At 42.1% G+C, this 23,612-nt stretch overlaps 1 long non-coding RNA gene across 2 annotated transcripts; it reads right to left on the reverse strand.

Moving 5' to 3' along the window:
- Window positions 1-273: 273 nt before the first annotated feature.
- Window positions 274-13,630, reverse strand: LOC139059938 (uncharacterized). 2 transcript variants are annotated; one of them, XR_011514525.1, is made up of 5 exons: window positions 13,449-13,630; window positions 11,858-11,899; window positions 9,095-9,299; window positions 6,295-6,419; window positions 274-1,001 (listed from the first exon to the last, which is right to left on the reverse strand). It is a non-coding gene; the product is annotated as an uncharacterized lncRNA (long non-coding RNA). The 2 variants fall into 2 exon arrangements; XR_011514524.1 differs by lacking the exon at window positions 274-1,001 and having other exon boundaries at window positions 2,608-6,419.
- Window positions 13,631-23,612: the final 9,982 nt, after the last annotated feature.

Here is a 23,612-nt window from a genome sequence, read left to right on the forward strand (position 1 = left end):
AAGCTTCGAAGCTGCCGCGCAAGTAGCAGGTGTATAGTACAGTTGCCGGGCACTGCTTAAATATTCATGGATTCAGTCACGGAAAAAAAAAACGCGGCTCCCTATTTTCGGGAATTTCAGAGCACCGGGCGTGCGACTCAATGTATGCTGAAGGGCACAGCAACAGATGTCACCTGCACGCGTACTGGTAAATATTATAGTGATGTTGTTAATGCGACGAGTCTGCGGTGCCCAGAAACGTGATTACGATCGCATTCCTGGAGCCTACCCTTACAAAAAAAATTGTTGAAAGGTTATTGAGATATCATTGTTCAACGTCAACAAATGACCTTGAAAGATCATTGGGGAATTGTTGAAACAGCATTGAGGAAATTGTTGACAAGTGTTGATAATTGGCCCGCGACATTCTGTCGAAACATCATTGTGGCCTCTCAATTTGAAAGATCGTAGGCATATCGTTGAAACTATGGTGTATTTCAATGTTGAAAGCCCATTGAAGCATTGTTGAAGATGTGTTGCCTGTCGATATTGAAAGCTAATTGACGTATTGTTGAAATGTGTCGTTTGTCGATGTTGAAAGCCCATTGAAGCATTGTTGAAGCTCAAACTTGAAAGCCCATTGACGTATTGTTGAAATGTGTTGTTTGTCAATGTTGAAAGCCCATTGAAGAATTGTTGAAGATGTGTTGTCTCAAAATTGAAAGCCCATTGATGTGTTGTTGAAATGTGTTGTTCATTAATATTGAAAGCCCATGGAAGAATTGTTGCAGATCTGTTGAACATCAACACAAATTATGTTGAAAGCCCTTTATGCCCCACTGGGTATTTAGCAGTTTAAACCTGCACTTTCCTTAAAATACTGTTGAGCTACGTTGCATATAATTACCTTTGATGTCACGTTGGTATGTTTCCTGTGAGACGGCAGGGATAAAATTTAAATACAGGGGTTTTGTATCGCAGGCCTCTGCCACCCTGGGCTCAAAAGCATGCTCCCAGATCGCCTGTAATAAACCATATTGTAAAACTGCTAGCAGTACTGTTATGCCACTTTTTTCAATTGTCAGAGTGGATGGACCTCCACAATATTAAGAGTGCTGAACTGATGCAGACAAAAACCATTTTTCTAGGTGAACTGTTTATTTGTAAACAAACAACTGTGTAAATGTACAACCATTTGTAGTTTGAGCACATCAGAAACTTCTTAAAAACTATTGCACAGTACAAACTTCCTGCAGCTTGACACCATAACAAAACAGAATACTGAAGATGTAGTCTGTGTGGCCCTCAAGTAAAACACATTTCTCAAAAGAAATACATTTTTAAAAATAAATACCTAAATTAAATGTAGAAGCAGACTGACATGACTGTTAATAAGAGCACTAAAAAAAGGCACTTCCTTTCTCTATTTGGGAGCCAGTGGTACTATTACCATGGCACGATTTGCTTGAGCCCACAGCACTCAACTGAGACCTGATATGCAGGGTGGTTATCTTTAAGTTTCATGGAATTTATTAAAGACGGACTGTTGCAGCTAACATAATTCTAGATACAGAGTGCCAAACATTATTTGCATGAGAAATCAAGACACCATAGTCAGCTGATTAAGAAAAACTCAGTTCCTAATAAAGCTTTTCAAATTGTAGACGGTAATTTTACAAGGTGTATGCACTTAGAACGAACTTCCAGAATGACACCAGTAACGAGACACATGCCATCAAACTGGCTGTAGAAATGCACTGCTGTAGCACTTACTTTTTTTTAACAGAACGCACTGTTATGCATTGAAGCACAAAAGTAACCGGAATGCCCATGTATTTCTCACATTTATGGAAAAATTTCGCAACTGGTGTCATCCTGGAAATTAATTTCAAGTGAATATGTCTTTCAAAATCACTGGCTACAATTTGCAAACTGAAATATGTGCCGTGATGTGATAAGTGAATTAATAAATTTATGAGAATCAGTTTAATGTTTCCATTTCTTGTGCTAGTAATGTCCACCTCTGAATAATCCAGCTCAAGAAAAAAAATTATGCTACCTGGCACAGACAACTTAAAGATCTGTAAAACTGAAAAAAGGATCACTGTACAATCCTTATTTGTTGCTTGAATGGTATGTGCCAATTTCGGTAAACGTTACATACTTCTGAAACATGGCAATCACAATAAGTGATGCTGATGGGAGCAATTTATTATGCTGCATTGCTGTTGCATGATCCAGTTGTGTTTTCTGCCATGATAACGTTCCTGCGCAGGTCATTCCATATCAAGCGACTTATTCATATTAACTACTTCAGATTTTTATATGAAAAAAAAACAGCTATTAGTGATGTGCTGGAATCAAAGTTACTCCTTGTGAGAGTTCCATTACAATTTTATTCACTGCCACAAAAAAATAACGAAAGAATTCAGAAAAAGATATGGTTTCATGCAAACATGAAAGGCACATCATGCCATTACCAGAGATCTTTCGTTGCATTTTAAATTTAAGCCGACTTATACCTATTAATTTTACTCATGTATTTTAGAAAGCAATAAGTTATTTTTACAAAGTTATGTCAAATGCAGTTTTTATTGAACTCTGACAATGGCACAGATGCACTTGCAGGTGTGCGATTCCATGCCGAATCGACCAGCGTTTTTTTGACAGCACACATATAGCTGAAACATTACTATATGTTTACTAGAGTTCAAAACTCGTTACCCACTTTTATTTATTTTTGCCAGATATTTTGTAGCACTTTGGTGACAGTTTAGTTTTCCTGCTCAGCTGAGCTAGAGGACATCAATCAACATTCTTCTTCAAATGCACATTGTATTGATCGAGGCCTTCAAATGGTGTGCGTGGAAATACGGTGAAGTGATGCAACTGCCAAAATAGCCAATTTTTAAAATATTTGAATACTTCAATTGCTTTCGGCACCGGCAAAAATGAGTCAAATTGCAATTTTTTTTTTTCGTAACGAAAATTCACAGGACAGAAATTAAATACAGAATGGTAGCCCAGGTGACATAGTATAGCAAAAAAATGTGAAGCTTTGAAGGTTCAGCTAATCGCCTGTAAAAAAAGACAAATTTTAATCTTTTGCAAGAAGCTTCATGTTGAAGGAAAAAACAGCTTTCATGGTTGGCCAAAAAGTATGTGATACATTATTGGATAGCTCTACATGTCTGCTATGCATGTGTGAAGTTAAAAAAGGCATTATTTTTAAATGCGAGAAATTCTTTTTTGAAATTTTGTCAGCACCGACTTTTCTCGGATGTGCGCACTGCTTGCCGGCTGGGAATGCAGACCACAAAGCTGGCTTCGTCTCCACACAGATGACAGAGAAGCGGTGTTAGTGTCTGCATTTTATTGCCAAGGGACACATGCTCTAACGCAACGAGGCTTGTGTTTGGTGTGGGCCAGGTAAACCATACAGCCATTACACATAAAATATCAATACGAGGTCTGTTAGAAAAGTATCCGACCTTTGGCTGAAAAAAAAAACTGGGATAACTGGAGCGTTGGAAACCTAATCACTCTCAAAGTAGTCTCCTTGGGACTCCAGCCACTTCTCCCAGCGGTGCTGCCATTGTTAGAAGCATTCCGAGAAGGCCTCTTTCCGAATGGAGTTTAGCTCAGCTGTCGTTGCAGCCATAATGTCTTCTCTTGTCTGCAAGTGTGCTTCTTTCAATGGCCTCTTGATTTTGGGAAATAGCCAGAAGCCGCAGGCGGCCATATAAGGAGAGTAAGGAGCCTGTCGAACTACAGGAGTCTGGTTTTTCGCCAAAAGAGTCTGAATCAAGTGCGAGAAAAGCATTCTCATGATGGATGCGCCAATTTCCTGTTGACAACTTTGGTATCTTGCGCCACACAGCATCACATAGGCCATGGAGGACATCCCTGTAGTAGTCTTTAGTGATTGTTTGACCCTGTGGTGCGTACCCATGGTGTACCACACTGCGGGAGTCAAAGAAAGCAGTCAGCAACACTCTAACGTTGATGCGCACTTAGCGGTCTTTGGTTGGTGACGTGGAATGCTTCCACTGTAATGACTGGGATTTGGTTTCCCGGTCATAAACATACATACAAGACTTGTCACCAGTGATTATGGTGTTCGTGAAGTTGAGGTCACTGTTTGTGGAATCCAGCATGTCTGTGAGACTTCAACACGAAGTTGCTTTTGCTCCACCATGAGCAGCTTGGGAACGAATTTCGGGGCAAATCTCTTCATGGCCAAATCTTCGGTGATAATGGAATGTGGATAAAATGTGCTGATGCCCACCTCTTCCACAATTTCTTGGATAGTCACACGACGGTCCCGCATCACCACAGGGTTCACTTAGGCAATGACCTGGTCATTTCGGGATATTGATGGCCGACTGGAGCGTGGCTCGCACTCCACCGATGCGTGGTCGTCTTTAAACTGGTTGTACCACTCCTTAATCTGTGTGCTGCTCATAGCGCAGTCACCGAAAGCAGTCTGAATCTTCCGAATGGTTTCCACGTGGCTGTCGCCCAGTTTCTGGCAAAATTTGACGCAGTAGCACTGCTCCAGTCGCTCCGCCATTTTCCTTGCAATAAAAAAACGACGAGAGCACCGTGTACTACCTCATTCAAATGCTGCGTCCCAGCAATTCACGCTATTGGCAGGCGGGAAAAAATTCGTGCACGCGCGAAAAGGTTCAAGGGTGGCTGATGAAAATGCGCTTGTTTCATATTCATCAGGTGTCTGCAAAAAAAAGTCAAATACTTTTCTAACAGACCTCGTACGTATTAATATGTGAGGGAATCCTGCAGTGTTAAAAGATATCTTTCATGCAGTTTACAAAAAGAAATATCGGCTATTATGTAGACAGTAAATCCAGGAAGAGCGCTGATATTGTTCATACAAAGCATTTTAAAGGGCATGTCGCACTGCAATGCAACACAGAGGGAGCAGGACACTTCGTGCCCTGCTCCCTGGAGCCCAATGATGATGCAAGTAGAAAACACCTTCATAATTAAGACTGAAAACCTACATAAGTGTGAACAAATTCTCGTGGTGTTTGCTACCACTGTTTCAGAGCCAGAACGTGTTCACCTATAAAAGTCATATTTGCCTTGTTCAGTCTGATGTGGTCAGACACCACTGGCGACCACTTTTTGCATTCATGTTAAAAAAATACAAGTTGAGACTGCAGCTGCAGCGCTTGACGTCACCTGCCTTCGCAATGATAAAAAAGGCAGTCAGTTTGTTGAGTAGTTTTTGTGGCTAATTATATTAACAATCTTTCCTTGCTAGCTGACATGGCTTCATATATTTATGCTATATTTATGCTGTATGTGTGATCCACAAATGAACATTAGAGAAAATAATTTATTGCACTTAAAGAATACCTTTTTGTTACTTGTCACATGCATAGCAGACATGTAGGGCTGTGTAACGATGGGCGACATACTTTTGTGCCAACCTCCAAAGCTGATTTTTTACCTTCAACACGAAGCTTCTTGCAAAAAATTGGAACTTTCAGTTTTTTTAGCTGATCAACTGAACCTACAAGGCTTGAAATATTTTGCAGCTATCCCAAGTCAACCAGTCTGATTTTATATTTATTTTGTGCCTTCTGTATTTCCCTACATTAGAAGAAAATTCAAACTTTGCAAATTTTGGCAGTCACACCACTTGTCTCTTGACATGAACATCACCTGAATATCTGGATCATACAATTTCCCTTTCAAAAGAAACGTGTATCAGTGCCTTCTAGCTTAGCTGGGCAAGAACAATAAATTTTTGCCAAAATTCAAAAAAATTTTTGCGAAGGAAAATAAATGGGGAGCAAGAGTTCGGAGTTTCAACTATATCTGTGATGGTCAAAAAAACGCTGGTTGGTTGCCCTGGAATGACTCAAGTGTATGTATGAAAGCAAATTTTCTCAAAAATTTTCTTATTGCACCTACTCAAAATCAAGCAAACTTGAAATGCTTTGCCATAGTGGAACAGTTCTTGACAAAATTGGGTGGTTTGGCATGAAATGACTTAAGATACTTAAAAAATATATTAATAAGGAAACACTATCCTTACTGGAACCATATCAAAAACTAACATAAAGATGTAGTGAACTATAACAAAGCACAGCACTTGTATTCTGGATTAAGCAATCCAATGTGGGCTTCTCAGGAGACTTGCATAATTAGCATAAATAAAATTAACATAAAAATGTCAAGGCATAGAAAGGCACAACATTTGTATGCTCATTTGAGAAATCCAAATTGAGCCCTTCAGGAGACTAACATAAAACATAAAAATGTCGAGAGTTACAAAAGCACTACACTTGTGTTTTGGTTTGAGCTGTCCAACTTGGGCTCTTGAGAGGCTATTGGTCCCATGCGAGAAGCGAGGCCAGAGTTCTTTACATAGGGCATGTTGGTACCAGGAAACTTGTGACACGTGAAGCCTGCAACAACAAGAAGCCAGAACAAGTTTTAAAAAGCAACTTCTACATGCAAAAGAATGGCATGCAATATGCCCTTGTTATAATGAAATTGATTTATGTATTTGTGTAGCTTAATTACAACTTTCCACGGGTACAGCTTTGCAGCATGACCATTTAAATTGATTCTGTGTGGCACGGGACTCCACTAAGTGTCAAATGCAGGAAAGGGCAAAGAGGAACAAAACACTGTAGCAAAATATCTTTACGAATATCCTCAATGTCGAAGATGTGAACTTTGCTTGCTGAGAAACAAAATGGTGAAAAAAATTCATGTTGTTCATAAATAAACCTGAACTGACAATTAAATTATTTCTTGTAACTTTCATAATTAAAATGTGCAGCATTTAACTGTGCTTTTCCATGCTCCAAATACAATACTGTCATGTCACTACAATTGAGTGTAGCTTCATTTGAAGTTAGGTTTCCTGAGTTCACATGCAATCGGAATGTACTTCTCACCTTACAATGACTTAGGACTTTCTACATTAAAGAAGACACTGCTTACAGCAAAGTATGTTTTCTGCCTCAACGATTGAATTACTGTTATAATGAGGATTCCATGTAGTTGTGCACCAAGCTGCTTAGCATGAAACATGCAGAATGTGACAGATACGAAGAAATGCTGTCTTTTAAGAGCCATATGCCATAGGACTGACTTCTTTAACCCTTTTAGGGTTTACTGCCGTACATCTGTGGCTGTGACGGAACGTTCTGAAAAAATTTGCCAAAGTGTTGCCTAGCATCCCACTGGAGGTGCTGCAACCTTCTGAGGCTTCTAGAAAATATTCTTAAAGTGCTGTCGCTCCATGGGTTTCTCCAAAACTGATTTTCACTTAGCTCCTTGGTGTCTGTCATTGCAGTAATTTGGGAGTGTTGCCACAAGTTTTTGTAAGTTTCATTACACAAAAAAATTATGCTGCTTTATCCTCCATAAAAAAATAAAACATCTAAAACTGCAAATACTGAAATGGTATTGCCACTTCATCGTTATTTAAAAATATTATTTACCACTTCATTTTCTCGGAACGTCACTCTGAAGAACTTAAATCTGCAATAAAAATATTAAGAGTGCACGAAAAGTGATTTTTGAGGCTGAACCGAATAATGCTAGAAGCAAATCAAATAATGGATAGCTTCTGAATAATGAACAGCTGATATCACAATTAATGTAAGATGAGGCTCACAACCTAGTAATATTAATGTTTGCAAGTTTCTGTCATTGTTATGTTATGAAGAGCTGTTTATTAAAAGCACAAATGGAGCAGCAAAAGGTTTCTTCACATGCACAGGACTCTTCAGTAAAAATAAATGACTGCTGTACAGCCTCTAAAGTACAGCTACTTAAGTAATGTAGCCTGGTCTGCTATTCTTACAAGTTCTTACGTTTTATGTCTATACTATGTTATTGGACGTGAAAATTTACCATACTTTGGCTCAAATTTCATGTTTTATTGGTGTTTCGAAATATTAGAATACTCACATTTACAAATAGTGACCATTCAAAGACTAAATTGAATAGGACACTATTCAATTCGAAAGTTTTGAGCATTTGCAAACCACAAAAAATATTAACTCCTAAATTAGAGAGGCATATTTCTCCCCAAAATGTGACCCTCAACGGGCTAAACAAGAGCGACAGAAAAGCCCATTCATCTTTTTGATTATTTTAAGCCCATAATCTACTTGGCAATGGTTCATAATAACCCTGTTAACAGGTAGGTGAAGTAAGGAAGCAGGAATCAATTCTAACAATTTCAGAATGGGAGTAGTGGACATGTCTGATGGACTGTAAGAAGCTTTATACATTAGGCCCCAAGAGCCTATTTTCAATTTATTGAAGTATATGGGGAAAAGCCACATAAATATTTTTTTTCATATCTTAGAATACAAAGTGATAAAGTGTGCGTTAATAAATACGAGTCATAGGTTAAGTGCTTAGAATGAGTAAGCGCCCACTAAACGTAGTACTGTTGACAGCAATGCTTGCAACTCTGTCCATGTTGTTTCTTTGATTGAAACAACCAAAAGAAAATTGCCACACCACTCAGGTTCCCTCTGCTAAAAGGCTGCTGTCTGGCATCACATGGACCTCCTTCAATATAGGAGCAACCTTAATTCGATGTGGTCTGTTAAAATTGGTGAATCTACTGTTTCACATCTCAGAACCTGGAGAGCTGTTTTTATTTCTGCAATTTGGTGAACGTGCTCCTGCTCGAGCTGAGCAGTAACCACACTTGAGCATAGCTTCTCCGCAATTCGTGTATTAGAATAACACTTTCAGGCTAATTAAACATGTCGTCCATGCCAATAGATTTGGAGCGTGCTTCACAGACAACTATTCCTTGCAATGACAGCCATGTAGCACTGCTAATGCGCCAATGCAGCTCATGTTATGTGGTGGAGCCACTAAAAACTTTCAGCAGTGAAGGCAGCTTTCAAATTTTAGAAGCATTTGTGTATGGCGGCATTACGCACTTATGATCATATGAACAGTCATTCCAAATAGTAGGCTATCGTAGCACACAACTGCAGACACGGGCTACTTGAAAGTCGTTTGTTGTGCCAATGGCAAGTTCATAATTTTAGAAAAAAATGTGAATGTAAAAATGCAACCAGAAAGGATATATGGTACTTGCCTATAACAGCACTGTCCCTGGTGGGGTCAAGAGCCCTTTTTGCCCCTTGGTGTTATTTCCAAAGGCCAAATGGCCCATGAGCTCCTCCTCTGTGAACACATGGTGAAGCAAGGCCCTTGCAAACTTTCCTGGTCCACCATGGCAGGCCATGGTAAGCTGTGCCAGGATAACCTTCTCAATGTGCACTCCTTCAACCTATGTGAACCTGCACGTTTAAGTAAATGTTAGCAAAACAGTTTTAAGCCTTTCAAGCACATTCACACAACAGCCCTACTGCAAATAAATTAAAAAAGTACCTGTTGCAAATCTAGAATGCTAAACTGGACTTCTTACAAGCTTCTTATGCTGTCCGGATGCCACGTTTCAGAAGAACAATCCAGCACAAACAAGAATAATAAACCAAAGTATCCAAACATCTAGTACTTGAAAAAGGGGAGTACCAGCGAAACACAAATGACACGCATACAAGGAAACAGCATTAGACACGGACTCCTTGTCTAACGCCTCTTCCGTGTGTGCGCGTCCTTTGTTTTGCTGGTACCCCCCTTTTTCAAGTTCATCATGCACCAACTGGCCCAAGAGCTTGAGCAATGCACATCTAGTACTATTTATTGTTATTACCATTCTTAGGATACTTCATATTTTCAGGTCTCTATTTTCCCATCCATTTGTGTCAATAGGTAGCCCATGGTCTAATGGGGAGATTGGGCTGCTATGTTGAGGGAAGAGTTCAAAATCAACCGTCAGAACAGCTTGGGTGACTGGGTATGCGACCCTGGGCATATGCCACTTTTCAATGAATCTCTTTCCCGCTATCTTGGGCAACTGCTGCTGCTTGTGTTGGCAAGCAGCATTAGGAGCTCGAAGAGGGACATGATTGTCGATCATTACTAAGATTACTACACATCATGTTCACTTGCTGTGCTCCAGATGTAATGTGTGAGGATTCCACTCCACTGTATGAAATGTACATAAGTTGCAAGGACAGTATGTGCCAACCACCACCTCAATTAAATTAATCGACTCACAAAGCACAGGCTGCACAAGATCACGGAGTGAACTCAGAAGTTTGTGGACAGTGAGTTGATGCCCATGTCAGGGACTTCTAGGGAGACTCGGTCATTTCCTCGATGTGCATCATCGTGCCGTCACACATTGTATTACAATTCTGTCTGTCTTGTTGTACCACCGTTCTAATAGTCATCACGTATCACCACAATTCAATATATAAATAGACACTTATATCTACTGTTTATTTAATCTTTATGGAGAATACTTTGAGCATGAGTTTTTGCAGAGATCATGAATTCTACAGCTTAAAGGAGCACTAAAGAAATATAAATTAATTAAATTCTGGCATTTTAAGTGCCAAAATGACAATCTGATGTTTAGGCACGCCATAGTGGGGAACTCTGGACTAATTTTTACTAAATTAGGCTGCAAGGTACCTGGGCAGTTTTGTATTTACCCTCCATCAAAATGCGGTTGTTTGATCCTGTGACCTCGTGCTTAGCGGAGCTGTGCCAACACCCCTAAGCAACTACGGCATGAAAGCACTATAGAGAAAAATTATTTTAGATGTGTCTGTACATGACCTTCCTACAATTCAAGAGATTCACTCATACCGTGACAAGAGGCCGAGTAAACTGTATAAGCAGCAAGAGGAAAGATTGGTGGCAGTGCTGCCTTGAAGTTACCACACCCGCTTGCTGTGACGTCATGGATTTAGATGTCTGTTCAGGTGTAGCAATTTTTTTTACAAATAAAGATGTTCTTCATCATATTCCAAAAACCCAAATAAAAAGCGTCAGGAACATTTACAGAACCAATACAACCAAAGTATGAAAAAATACTTGGAATCCATGATGTGACAATGAGGTGTCAGCACGAAGATTTTGGGGCGATACTCAGAAAATTAAACTTTGAGCTTTATTTTCTCTAATAATCAAGCAACTACCAAGAAATTTACAGAAGTAGTTATTTAAGACGATGCTTTATTTAAAATTCATTTAGGGTGTCATTAGTGTCCCCTTAATACAAAACAAGGAATGCACTTGGCTGCGTAATAGGTTAACATGCATCACTGGTTCTCATTACGGTAGGATTATCAGTATAGCAAAGGGCATGCACTGGCTGCTCCAGAGGGGAGCCCTTCCACTTCCCCTCAACCTTCCAATTTCCAATTTATGAGCAGTGATGCAATTTCTGTATCTTAACAAGACATAATGCCAAGATAGAGCATGTGGTGACCGGCACTTCGCACCATCCAGCTCGGCATCAATCTTTTTGGAATTTGGCCCTTGAAATGCAGAAAGCCCCGATCATTGCTCGTTCTTCAGCCAACTTTCTCGAAGGGTGCTGCTGTTCTGGTTTGATACATCTAGCAGTGCACTGCTGTATGACATAGGCCATTATACCTTCGTTCTGGTAAAACTATAAAGATGTTCACTCATGTAGACCACTAATGTCCACACTAAGTTTCATATCAGGCATATACACTGAAAAAGACACATTCTGCGTTTAATATGTTCACAAGTGACACTGAATTCACCCCCAGTCCCGGTGCAGTTGTTAAGTCTTTCAGCTGAGTGCTTAAAGGCACCATGTCTCCTAAAGAAGGCACTCTGCACCAATTGATCACTGGAGCAAATGCCTTGCAGTTGCATCAGCAATGTTTTTTTTCCTGCTTCCTGCAATACATTTTCACGGCATCACTGTATTTGATCATGGTGACGCTACAGAATGGATGACCAAAGAATTCACCTTTAGCGTGCCAGCTGGGGCGTCTCCCAGCTCACTTTGAATCTGAAAAAAGATGTCAGTATTAAAACGTGAAGCCACGATGCGGCAAAAGCGACAATCAAAAGAGCTACATGGACCATTAGGCTGACATAAATGGACGGATACAAATGACTAGTCATCGAATACACGAAAGTGTGGCTGCTCTTGCCAATGGCAGTGTGAGCTTGTCAAATAATTTATTTCACATTCCTCTACTTATATTAAAAATTATTTCCACGCATCTACTTAACTGTTATGGCCACATATTAAAGGCAGCTCCTTCATATAAGGCCCCAGTGTTACATTCTTTTACTCCCCGTCTACCTGATGCTACTGAAGTTTTGCTTACACTCAAAGAAAGAATTTCACAGACCTGCTCTTTCGACAAAAAACATTATTCCAAGTTTGTGGCAAAGCGTCGTCATTTAGTTCACAACGATGCGCTCCCCTTTCAATCTGCTCACTGTGTAGTGCTCGGATTCAAAGCAAAAATGGCTTTTCGACATAACTAGCTACTTCTATGGTCACAAGAAACAATGCTAATTATTGATGTTTATGTTGCCGATAACATATACATGCCGCCTCGAAACACAGTGGGACGACAAGGCATATATGCCAGGCATTTATCTCGTTCCTTTACTGATTTTAAAACTTTGTTACATCAATCAGTTACTAAAGTGCGAAAAGCTGAAATTTCACGCTGTTATATTTCTTTAATGTTCTATCCCAGTAAAGTAGGACCTGGAGTGCCATGAAATCTGCCTTTCCGTGAATGCAGAGCACCTACGCGAAGCCGTTTGGGCGAAGCACTCGATGGCACCGAACGGAGAAGATAAAAAAAGAAAGTTGAATGCGCGCTAACAGGTGGAAAACAAAACACACGCGGTTGGCAAGGCGTATAACTCGGTGATTTCGCAGCACTCTGTGGCATCACCCCTATTGTATGTCACGTATGGCATAGAATCGCGTGTACACACTTGAAATTTTTTATTATTGCGAGACAGCCTCCTCTGTGTTTTCCGGTCGCGCGAACGTCGGCCGCACGGCGTGGCATATAGTGGCGTTGAAGCACCGCGGTGTCACTCGATCCTGAAGGGAACAGCGCAACAGAATACATTTTCGCTGATCCCACCGCCACCCCCACCCCCCCTTTGTTGCTACAGCTCACTCACACGCCTTGTACTAGCGTGGCGCAAACGAAATATCTTCGATTACAGTACAGATCGGATGGTTTCAGGTCGCATTGTTATGCGCTCATTAATAAGGCTAACTCAATCGGTGCTCGAACACCGTATCAGAAATCATGGCGTACAACAGCCCTGTTTTAGCTGGCACCACATAGCTGCCTTACGTCACCACAAGCGGAGAGTAAAGTTAAACCAGAACAAAGCTCCACGTTATATATCACAAATCTAGTGCTGTACAACCAATTCTCGCAACGGAAGGATAGTGCTAGGAATGAAAACTAGAAAAGAGGCCCGTGGAAAACACGCACAGGCGCTGAACTCATTTCCGGGCTCCCGTACACCGCTTCGCAATGGACGAACAAGGGGAATTCGAAACATCAACTCACCTTTGATGACGCTGAGTCGGAGGCGATCATGGCGATCTTCGAGGCAACAAGCCCATAAAAAGCGAGCAACACGCAGGAATATTCCAAAGATGTCACAGCGAAGCACACAAAGAACGCAGAAAAGCAGGAAGCTTTCAAGCGAACAGCGTACACGAACTCGCCGGAATGCTCCAAGCATCAACACCGCAAACGCGCAATCATACATGTACACTCATACAAATACACGCTTATATTATCATAAATTGTACTATTTGATAACAAATTCTGTGATTTCATGTTATTACAGAACAATTGTTGCGCTTTGCATGTGTATGAAAGTTTTTTGCTTCACTTCTTTGATGAACTACTTTCTTTGGCGCAGTAACGCGGTGCACCGGCCGGAGCTAATGGACTGCGCGGGAAAAGGCGCAACATTCAAACGTCGCAAACGCCGTGCTAATTTGTGCGCGCACAGTTTTCGTCGTTCGGATTTAAAAAAAAAAGTAATGCGTGCCGCAACCATGCGAACTGAACTATTGACCAGAAAAGTACAGAAACGTCGCTGTTTGTGCTTCTTATTTCGACGTCACAGCAAACTGCAGGCGGTCTGTCGTCCCATTCTTTTAAACATTTGTGTGTGTGCTTCTGCGCTGTGCGATTTGTCACCGAGAACGTATAGCAGCGCAGATTCTGCTTGGTGGCCGAGCAGATTCCCAACACATTCGCCAGCACCCCGTCTACGTCACAGAAAAGAATGTGGCCTCCATGTGAAATATGAGCACGATGACATACATATCAGCCAAGCTTTTCGTTTCGTTCTGTGCGTGCTAACGGGTAACATCTAAGCGATACGCACTCTGTAAAAACGATGTTCACTCCTTTATCCGCCGCACCCGCCGTGGTGGCATAGTGGCCTGAGGTGTTGCGCTAATAACCCGAGTGCTTGGGATCTAATGCCGGTCGGGGCGGCTGCATTTCGATGGAGCTGAAATGCAAGAACGTCCGTGTACTGTGCGTTCGGTGCAGGTTAAAGGACCCCAGATGGTGAAAATAAATATGGAGTTCCTTACTACGGTGCGGCTCATAATCAAAGCGTGGATCTGGCACGTCAAACCCCAGACTTGAATTTTGTTAACGTTCTCCGCCACCTTCACCATATTTAACATGGAGGCATGCAATGCCGTTTCCTAACACACAGCCAGGGCACTGCCCCCTTATAATGGACGCCGATGGAAATGCAGGATGCGTCCAATCATCGGTTGTTTGTCACTGCTAGTAGAGACGTTTGTCTTCTCAAACTGCGTATATATATATACATATATATATATATATATATCAGTGGCGTAGCCAGAAATTTTGTTCGGGGGGGGCTACGCCACTGGCCCCATATATATATATATATATATATATATATATATATATATATATATATATATATATATATGTGTGTGTTTATACATGGGGCCAGTGGCGTAGCCAGGAATTTTGTTCGGGGGGGGGGGGAGCACGTTGCAGCTCGGCCTCCTCCTTAAGAGGAAGCTTAAGCTCGGGTGCTCCTAATTAAATACATGTAGAAGGGGAATTCGTTTTTCCCTGCGATCACTTCGCCAAATTTGAGGAGGTTTGTTGCATTTAAACGAAAAATTTTAATTCTAGTGACTGCTGGTTTCGAATTTTTCATTGCGGTGGTCAATTATTTATTAAAGATTGGCCAAAATCGGAAATTTTCAGGAAACGAAACTATCAAGTTTAAAACTCTGACTCAACAGTCAGAAATGATATCACAATTCTGTGAAGTGCATCTAATAGTACATCTACAGCGGACAAAATAGATATGTTACACATGAATCTCAATAAAATTTAGTATTGTGGAAATACGGCTTTTGCAGAACCCTTGTACACAGCGTAACCACTTCACGTAAGATACAAATTGACATAGCAAATTTGTCCGCTTTGACTGTTATAATAGATGCCGTTTACAGAACCACAATATCTGTTCTTCATGATATTATGCTATTATGCTTCATGCTATTAGTTTGTAAACGTCGTGCTTCTATTTTTTCAAACTTTCGAATTTTTCAAAATATTTTAAACGAAATTCAGGCCCTAAATCGAAGTTCTGTTTCCAACAGACACTAGCATTTAACTTTCTCTCTCAAATGCAACCACTTTCAATCCTAGATCCTAGAATCCTAGATTCCGCCCCCATTCCATCCACTTCCCCCGACGTATTGCGCGCGACGGAAGGCGGCGCGCTTGCTCCCCGCTTTTCTCCTTTGCGCCCACAAGACTGAGCCACCATTGTCAGCTCACCCATTCCACCTCCCCTCCTACGCTTTCACTCGCACATACAGCATGCAGCGCGTGGTCACGATGTTATCACCCTTGGACTTTATACGAAACATGAGGGCGACGGCATGAATGCGCCTGGAGTGTCCATATAATTGGTTTCGCAATATTAAAATAAACGTATCCGGCAACTGAACCGTCGCGTCGCCCCTTACTTTCCGCAAAAGAAGTATCAAAATCGAGCTTTCACCATGCGACAATTCGCTGCGCCGCAACAATGTATGTTTTTTTCTGTGGGGCGGAGGCACCGAAATGAAAAAAAAAAAAACGCATAGGAAAGTATGTTGGCCAGAATCGAATGCATACTTCGGGCACTTAATGGGGCTACGGAAGGAATACCGAAGAAAACATGAGACGCTTGGTCCACTGAGAACCATACGCATACTGCTCAGTATCCTACACCGGCGAAACAAGACTTTCCGGAAAGGTTCCGCTGAAGGAACGCGGTGCAATCCTTCGAGTCCCCACAGTGATGGCGGCGAGCGACCATTGTTTTTTTTTTATTTCTCGTCTGCTAGCCAGAAAGCGTCCTCCCCCCTGAAAGCCCGCGGGTAGGGTAGCGAGAACAAAAAAAAATTGAAGAGGCTCAATGTGTCCTCGCGAATAAAAGTCAAAGTAGAAAAAATAAATAAGAACGTAGTTACTTTGGCTGGCTTTAGTGTCTTGACATGGATGTTCTGGCGTAGGTTAAAGAAAATGTTGATATTTTTTTTTATGTGACATGACGGCACGAATGAACCACCCCAACGCTTCGTCTCATTGGACCTCGCTGCGTGCTTTGTCAACTCGTCTTCTAGTGTGTTGATTTGGCTTGTCTCGTTGTATGTTCCGATGTAGGACTTTAGAAAAGTCAATGGAACTTTGGCGTCAAATGTTTATAACAGCATTAAACCCACAAAGTTCCGCAATTGAAAATCTAAAGCACAACTTTTGAAATGTCAATGCACCTTTCACATCAAGAGCTTACGACATTTGTACCCATAAAGTTTCGCAATTGATATCCATGCGCTCCATAGATTCCGTGGCCTCAGTGAGATGCCGCGGCGAGCCCGCTCACCATCAAAGCGCCCTTGAAACTTTGTGCTCGAATGGGACTGCTTGGCGTTATGTGACTCCGCGTGCATGGGCGTTGCCACAAAATCCAGCCCGAGTTCGCAATCTTCGCGGTTAAATGTCTTTTCGAGCGTCAAAAAGACATTCTAGACAAAATCCAAAGTGATTTCCGGCGCCGGGGGTCGCTTTGGTCGGCGGTGCATGGACAGCACGAAAAAATTTCGGGGGGGGCTGAAGCCCCATAAGCCCCCCCCCTGGCTACGCCCCTGATATATATATATATATATATATATATATATATATATATATATATATATATGCAGGGTGTTTCTTCCTGCTAACTTTAGGCCGAGTGTAAACTCTATGCATTCTATGACGACGCGACTAAATGCATGTTGCTCCCTTTGGTATGTAGCGTGTCGCGCTATTTCTGTGTTTTGCTTAATTAGCTAATTAGTCAAGGATAATTAACCAACTTCTGAAGCAAGGAAGTTAGGAAAAAAATTCCAATTAGCAAGTTGCAGAGCAGTTGGCAACAAGTACGAATAAACCGTTTCTGTCTTTCTATGTGTTAAGCATTAGTGTTTTTCAGCTTACTGCGTATGCTCGCGAAATACAAAAAGCACCACATGACATGCCCGCCTGCGAGTCGTGATTGCACTGCTCCTAAGCCTTCCGCGCACAATCGAAAACATACCATTTAACCGGTGTGAACACTCGTCTGCTTATCGCCATCATGAACCGCAGCGAGGGAAGCACGTCGCTGGCGTCAATTATAATACCTCAGCCAACGCCTTCGTCACTGCCCTGTCGCCTTTTAAGCGGCAGCACACCCTGCTCGATGGTATGCTCGTTTGAGAGCGCTGCAAGCACGGCGCGCAAGCGGGTATGTCAGGTGATATTTTTTGTATTTCGCGGGCATCCGCAGTAAGCTGAAAAACAATAACACTTAATAGATAGAAAGTTAGAAATGGCCTAATCGGACGTTTTACAAAGTGCTCTAGAACTTTCTAATTGGAATTTTTCGCCTAACTTTGTTCCTTCAGAATGGCTAATTTTCTTGACTAATTAACTACTTAGGAAAAATACAAGAATAGCGTAACACATACAAGAGTGAGCAACATGCATTTGGTCACATCGTCTTATGGTGCATCGGCATATTTTTAAACTCTGAGTAAAGTTAGCTGAAACACGTGTATATACATCTATGGTTCAAGTAACGTGAAACAACACCCTGTATATATGCAATGGTGACAAGTGATCAGTAAAGCAACATATATATGCAAAAAACGCACACATACGTATGTTCGTGTGTTTTTCACATATACTTCGAAACTCAATATTGCTCGTGACTCAATCTTATTCAACAATAAGTTAACAACTTTTAGTAAACGGCTTTATTGTTGAAAACTACTCAACAGTGGTTCAATACTCAATACTAATCAACAATATGTCAAGAGAATTTAATCAACGACTTTATTGTTGAAAATTACTCAACATTGGCTCAATAATAGTCAATACTATTCAACAATATATCAACAGAATTTAGTCAACGACTTTATTGTTGGAAACTACTCAACAATGGCTCAATAATACTCAATACTATTCAATGATATATCAAAAGAATTTAGTCAACGACTTTATTGTTGAAAACTACTCAACAATGGCTCAATAATACTCAACACTCTTCAACAATATACCAACAGAATTTAGTCAACGACTTTTTTGTTGTGAACTGCCCAACAACTTTACTGTTGAATTATTGCTCTGTGGTTTCAATATTTGTTGAGGTATTGTTGAAAGGCTATTGAGTCAACAATTCGTCAACAATATGCCAACAACATTTCAACAGTCATTTTCATAAGGGTAAAGTGACAGCTGATGGAGAGAGTTCAAGGGTGACGTGCGGGGGAAATTAATATTAAGAACTGTAGCTTCGCACCTAAGCAGAAAAATATTGTCGATATCAGCTCGATCTTTTTCTCTCTCTCTCTCCGTTTATTTACATTATATTAAGCATGCAGACAGTTTCCCCGGATTCCTAGAAGAATCATCAGTGGTGACTAGTGAATTTATATGTAACGTAAAATATGGGAAATGGTATGGGTGTTGTACAGGAAGCGTTCAAATTGTACAGGTTTATCAGGGGCTTGAAATTAATTAACAAATGCTCGTTTTCTTCCCATTGGAAGTGTTACACGAAGCGCATATTTGTTTGCGCTTTGTCCAGGGTGAGGTAAACGTAGAACTGAGACTGAATTTGCACACAGATTGGGTGATGTGTCGCGTGTACAAGTTGACCAGCACCGTTGTAGAAAAAAAAAGATAGTAATAAAGTTAGATTAACATCCCAGAGTTTTCTGCGGCTGTTGTACATGCTTCTGAGTGTCCTGCCGGGACTGAATGCTGCCTTAAGTTCCAATTTGGCAGAAATGGGGAATGTTGAGGGAAATGTAAGTGGTTCCCAAATTAAATAATTGTTGGCTAATTACGATATTTCGAGATAATTAGCGAATAATGCAGCTAGAATTTCTGTTGCATTGAGTGCACTGGTGAGCAACCATGCGTATCGCATTTCGGAAGCATCGCATATTTGTCGAAACTACTGTGAAACTTCATTAAACAATACCGTGAGGAATTGAGAATAGCTTCAAGAGACAATTGATTAAGAATAACAAATCATATCTGACCCACCTTAACATTCACTCAGCCAAATGTCACAGTCCGCTCGAAAGGCGAAGCATCGATTGCGATATCAAATTAGTAGACAACCATAACACGTAAGGATAGTAGTTTTCTCGGCCCTATAAACTTGTAAACACTCTCTTACTAACTAAATTAACAAGCATGGTGTCAGCGCGCACTGCCATACATGCACACATCACACTCGATGACCACGGATGCTAGCTGTCAAAACGCTGGCGTGAGGAATCGCGGCAGCAGCAGCAAGTGAAGTGACCTTCGTGCTGTCTGTCACTTCAACGCAAACTTAGCGGCGACCACACAGCACGCTCAAAGCTACGAGCCGTCGGCCGACCTAGACTCTGCGCCCATGCAGAATGGTTTCAAGACAAAATGCGCGCGGCCGTGCCATACGCAGTTGTTGCCGAAGTATAACGTCCCCCTCCCCCCTCCCTGTCCACTTCCTCCTTCCCCGGTTCCTAGCACGCGACGGAAGACGACGCGATTCCTCCCTGCTTTCCTCGCACACGCATGATTGAGCCGTGATCGTCAGCTCATCCTTGGTACGCTTTCAATCGCACATACAGCATAAGGCGCGCGACGGCGGTGTTATCGCCCGTGGATTTAATATGAAACATCACGGCAACGGCGATGGCGGTGACGACAGCAAAAATGCCCCTGGAGTGTCCATATAATTGCCCATTGCAATAAAACCTCCGGTATACAATGCACAGGCAAGGAATAAAGTTAGAACTTAATATTTTTTGGCTCTATTTTTGTTACACTGCAAGAAAAAACAACTCGTCGTAGAACGGTTTCTGGAGATATCGCACTGCCAACAATCTCGAGTGATATCGTTTACCCTCGCGACACCTATATCGAACAGAGTGAACAGAATAATGTTCGTGCACTTTTAAATTTTTTTTTCGAATTACTGCATGCAGTCTAGAAATGGGTACTATTCTCATTGTTATGTTATGTACTAGCTGTATATTAATGAAGTTTGTGAGATTATATACATTTCATAAATTATTACTCAAATGATATTGCTCGACAAAAAACAACACGGACGTGAGAAAAAACGGCACACCAAGCGCAAACTTTCAACTAAGTTTATTGTGCCACTGCGTCGAGTTTATACATGGGAGGCAGTGTAGACCGCGCATGCGTTTAAGTAATGGATTACCAACTTGCCCGGAATGCTGCTGTCTTTATAGATTATCCTTAGCGCCTGCGAATGTGATAACACCTCAGTCGCGCAAGTTAAATGGACACTGAGAAAAGGCGTACTTACTACAGTTTAACCTCGATATTCACTTGTACAATGCACGTTAACCGAGAGTATACAGTTCGCTAGACGAAGAACGAGGTAGACGTCCACAACATAGGCCTAAGTGTCTTACGGTGGCCCATCAAAAGAGTTTCCCCCTTTGGCACCGCTGTTGACGACGCCGAGAGTGCTTCGCTGACCTCCACTATATATGAAGCACCTCACAAGCTCACCTACCACGTTTCAAAAGATTACGTGCGAGCCGTGCCGGGGAACGAGTAAGCACGCGGGCAGCAGATTTGCGGCGAGTGTCTCGTTGCGCCGCCAATGACACGGCGGGCGAAAGTCGAGCGCCCAGGGCGTCGAGGGTGAACGACATGAACGCCGCGCCGTGCGGACAAGTCTCCGTCAACATCGCTGGCGGGACTATAGTGCCACGAAACGCGACCGCCCAACTACCGCCGCCGTCAGTCGGGCGTCGAGCCACCGCGGAGCCGTTTGTCATGCCTGTGATGGAGCGGGCGGAGAGGACGGCGGGAAGGTCAAGTTCCTTTGCCCGTCGCAGACATACAATGTTTCGTTTCTTTTTTTCTTTCTTTTTTTTGCGAGTCGTGTCCGGATGCTATATTTTCCGCCGCGGGCCGCGCTTTGATTTCGGGTCGTCTTGAGTTGGTGCCTGTGCCCTTGCTCGCACTGCTGTCAGCTCGCACTTAGGAGGTCAGCGGCTCTGACGAGAAGACGCAGTGCGCCATCCTCGGGGGCTAATGATTTCGCGTGTGGCTAATGGATAAGATTACCTTGACAGAGAGAAAACAAAAGCAAAAATGCAATTGCGACGAAATTTACCGGGGTGTGACGGCGATAGCTGGTGCTGGATTGCGCGCCGTAAGGCCCGCCGTGTTTTCACGCAGTATAACCAGTCGCGGTCAAAATATGCAGCCTGTATACGTAAACAATGTATACGTATTACTTTCCGTCTGCGGTGGAGCTCTGCGATAAGAGGGAAACGACACTAAATGTTTAGTCCAGTATACAATCAAGAGCGGTAAGTTAACGAAGAATCCGGCTTCCTGAGTCCGGGCCATCAGCTAACAGGGGGCCAATATTTTTTTCGGCAGTGACATGTGGATGGGCATGAAACAAGAGTTGAAGAAAAGGTCGTTTCTATATGTAGTCTCAGACTGCTTGGGGTGCCGGATACACTACATGCGCCGAGGGATGGGATAATATGGAAATAAATGAATTCTTTACATCAGCCACACCGGGACAGTTCACAAGTTGGCACGTGGAATGCTACTACATAGAAAAGAACTGCAGTAAGGCAACAGCAGCGCCGGCGGCACCCGCAGAAAGATAACTGTAATTGACACGTGCAAATAATAAAGGAAGCGTATACAAAACACACATCACCACTAGCCTGCAAAAAGGGAGCTGGCATTTATTGGTGGCTGCAACTTCAGTCTAGTGTCACCATGCTTTCAGCAAAGCCGCTACACGGACACAACAGGGGCTGCTCACAAATAAAAAAAGAATGAAAAATGTCTGACAACCTGTAGCGCATAGTTCGGAGCTTGCGGAGTGTTTTGCCTTTTTGCCTCGAAAGGTATGAACCAAAGCACTACGGCGTGTTTAGATCTAAGCCTTGCATAAAATACGGCCGTCGGCAGCTACACGCGCCTGCCAAAAAAAGGAAGAAAAAAAAAGAACAAGCAGGAACTTTCAAGTGACCATATTTCAGATGCCGATTCCAAAGTGCCTCGTTTTCCAGCAACGCCCCCTGGAGCTATACAAAAGGTCGCAAAAAAGTCTGTAAAAGTCATGTGGTGCAAAGGTTGTGCACCACTTCGGTTATTGGCCTGTAGAAAGTGACGCAAGTACTTTTAAGTCACTGTCTTTTCTTTGACTTGCATCGAAGTAGAATGCTAATGCATACGCGTGCCGATTGCTTGCCCCACTTCTCAAGCCCTTTATTTTTCTTTTCTTTATTGAATTGAATTGAATTGAATTGAATTTTATTCTCCTTGAAGCAAATACACAAGGAAGGAGCAGCCACAAAAAGCTACTGAGATTAGTAGCTTGACGAGGTGGCTGCCCCTTTACACAGCAGCAGCAGCAGTAGTTATGAAACAATTTTCGTGCAAATGACTGCTTTCATACATATGCACGGACAATGATTGCACAATGGAACATAACAATGGAACATAAGCATTTTGCAAAATACAAAAGAAAACTTCACATTAATGAGCAAAATATACGAAAACATAAATAAATGCATCATAGTTCACAGGAACTGATCTCGCATTGTTTTTTTGGACAACTGTGACACATCTACAGATTTGTTGGCAAAATTATTGAGCAGAGCTGGGAGAGTAAAAGTGATCGATTGTTTCGCATAGTTGTTTTGAGGTGTAGGTATGTGCCAAATATTATGGTGACGTTGAAAGATGTTTCTTGGAACAACTATCGTATTCTGCGGAACATGTTGAGATCACCCAACACAAAAAGACGAGCGCGAAACGGTGGGAGGACAAGGAAGAAGAGGATAAGCATCACGGTCATTCTGTGGGTATGGAGTTGCGCTGCGGAGCACAACGTCGCGGGGTCGGTAACGGACATTCGCTACTATATGCTTTTTTTTTCTTGCCACCTTCCTTTTTGCCCGCTCGGCTACCTATTTCTCTCCCTTCTTTTACACCCCACTTCCCTTTCCTCGTGCAGTGCTGTTGAAGTGACCTCACCTGAGAGTCAGTTATGGCGCTGCACTTATCCCTTCACTCTTCCTAAAAATCACACACACACAAACGCGTTCCGATGGAAGTGGAATGCAAAAA

Source organism: Dermacentor albipictus, chromosome 5 (assembly GCF_038994185.2).
Source record: "Dermacentor albipictus isolate Rhodes 1998 colony chromosome 5, USDA_Dalb.pri_finalv2, whole genome shotgun sequence".
Lineage (NCBI taxonomy): Eukaryota > Metazoa > Arthropoda > Arachnida > Ixodida > Ixodidae > Dermacentor > Dermacentor albipictus.